Raw genomic sequence first — 2500 nt, 5'->3', positions numbered from 1 at the left:
TCCCTCTCCGGAATCGAACCCTAATTCTCCGTCACCCGTTGCAACCATGGTAGGCCACTACCGTACCATCGAAAGTTGATAGGGCAGAAATTTGAATGAAGCACCGTCGGCGCAAGGGCCATACGGTTCGAGCAGTTATCATGAATCACCAAGGAACCGAGCCCGAGAGACTCGCATTGGTTTTGGATCTAATAAATACATCCCTTCCGAAGAGTCGGGACTTGTGTGCATGTATTAGCTCTAGATTACCACGGTTATCCAAGTAGTAAGGAAACCATACAAATAAACTATAACTGATTTAATGAGCCATTCGCAGTTTCACAGTATAGAAGCGTTTGATACTTAGACATGCATGGCTTAGTCTTTGAGACAAGCATAATGACTACTGTGCAGGATCAACCCAGGTAACTATCGGGACGCCAGAGCGTGCGAGACGCACTGTGTCACTCGACCGTCCTCGTTCAGAGGGCCGGCCAACGCATCACACCAGTGCGGCCACGCGGACCGCAGAGGGTTCAACAATTTTGCAAATCCTCGGCCACAGACTCACCAACTGAAGGCAGGAGAGGGCAGCTGAGGCCCACTCGTTGCCTGCAGATACAGTCAATCACGGGGATCGACCGGCAGCGAGACCGTACGAATGCACTCGTGATTCGTGAAATGATGCAAACCTAACTGCACTCGACCGGAGGGAGCCAGCCCACTGATGACCAGTCACCAGCAGGTCAGACGCCCGCCGACACAGGCAGTCTACAACGATGCGGACACACGGATGAACCGCTGCAGGTCACCCTACACAGCACCCGTCACTAGGAGCAACGCTGGAACTCGTCTCGTATGTAATTAAGCGTGACTTTTTTTGCCACAACACCCCACTTCACGACCTATCAACACGCTCATTTGTACGACACTCTTGTTGGTTGCTTATCTAGCCCACGTGGTCACATTGTTCAATTCGTCTGCACTTGTATGGTAATTGCTTGCGATATATTGCTCAAATTTTCGCGCTACGCGCGTTCATTCCTTCATTCGTCTGCACTTGTATGGTAATTGCTCCAATTTTCCGGCGCGCAAATCCCCTCTGCAATGTTCCCATCTGCACTGTTCCCCGTCTGCACCCGTCCATTCCGCTAAACATACAGTTCAAGTTATACATGGCTAACATACAGTTACAATACAATACTGGAGATTGCACAATCTTTGCAACACAAATAGAAACAAGTGTGTTGAGCACTGTGGTTCCTTATTATATATGGGATGTGCTCATACATTTAAGTAGTAAAACAGACCACAGTGTGTGTACTCAAATTCCATATAAGGAAGGGTAATGCCTCTATGCTTTTACTGTCTTGTTGCAAAGATTCAGTATTATATATAGTACACTCACTCACTCACTCACTCACTATATTGCAGCACAACATCTATTCGCCAGCAGCCAGCCAGCCAGCCAGCCAGCCAGCCACCCACCTCTTACTATTCATCAGTCAGTCGGTCGGTCGGTCGGTCGGTCGGTCGGTCGGTCGGTCGGTCGGTCGGTCGGTCGGTCGGTCGGTCGGTCGGTCGGTCGGTCGGTCGGTCGGTAGGTAGGTAGGTAGGTAGGTAGGTAGGTAGGTAGGTAGGTAGGTAGGTAGGTTGGTGGGCCGGCCAGTCAGCCAGCTACAACATAGCTTCACAAGCTACACAACAATTGCTGCTTTAACTACCAGCTGCAGCTTCTAATTATAACTACCCATTGAAGCTACTTTGTAACTAGGCGCTTTGTAAGGGGCCGCTTTGTAACTAGGCAAGGACTTCATTACACTAACATTAATTTTTTCCACCACGAGGACTTTAGGCTGGAAAATAGAAATAATAGGGCCTTAAGTGCTCGTTGACTTTACACTCCATGAACATTACAACTTTTTACCCACTACTTTTATTCCCACTTGAATTTACTGTACATTATTTGCGTATTGTTAGCAACGTACAATACAATACTACTTGAAGATAAGCTTGATATTGTTATGATCAAATGAAGCATGGCTCAATGAAGGTATATATAACTCACTCACTCACTCACTCACTCACTCACTCACTCACTCACTCACTCACTCACTCACTCACTCACTCACTCACTCAGGGAAAATATTTAAATTTCCTGCTACAGTGCTGCTACATTGCAGCCCATAAAATCTGCACATTTCCTGAGGTGTCCTGCAAGTGTCCTGCAACCTACTTACAAAGGATAGTGCAACGTTTCCTGTATAGTTTCCTTTACTATTCCTGAAGTAGTTCAGGACTTGTGTAACATTCATAAGTCTACAGGAAATTTTGTATTTGTAAAGTATAAGAAATTTTGATATTTTTCCTGTGTCACTCACTATAATTAGGATAGTTATAATTATACGTGCGTAATTATACAATTACTGTTTGCAAGTAGCCATCATCACATACTTCAGTTGCTTGCAGTGCCATGACTATAATGACAAAGGCAGGGATCAATTGTAAAACTGTTGCTATC

At 46.0% G+C, this 2500-nt stretch overlaps 1 non-coding gene across 1 annotated transcript in view; it reads right to left on the bottom strand.

Moving 5' to 3' along the window:
* LOC135332679 (small subunit ribosomal RNA) overlaps window positions 1–407 on the bottom strand; it is a 1815-nt gene extending 1408 nt beyond the window's left edge. The window contains exon 1 of the ribosomal RNA XR_010393524.1: window positions 1–407. This exon is cut by the window's left edge and continues 1408 nt beyond it. This is a non-coding gene — a ribosomal RNA (small subunit ribosomal RNA).
* Between the last annotated feature and the right edge of the window lie 2093 nt (window positions 408–2500).

This window comes from Halichondria panicea, chromosome 2 (genome assembly GCF_963675165.1).
Source record: "Halichondria panicea chromosome 2, odHalPani1.1, whole genome shotgun sequence".
Taxonomy (NCBI): Eukaryota; Metazoa; Porifera; class Demospongiae; order Suberitida; family Halichondriidae; genus Halichondria; species Halichondria panicea.
Note: the sequence above shows the minus strand (reverse complement) of the source record. Positions and strands in the feature narration are given on the sequence as shown.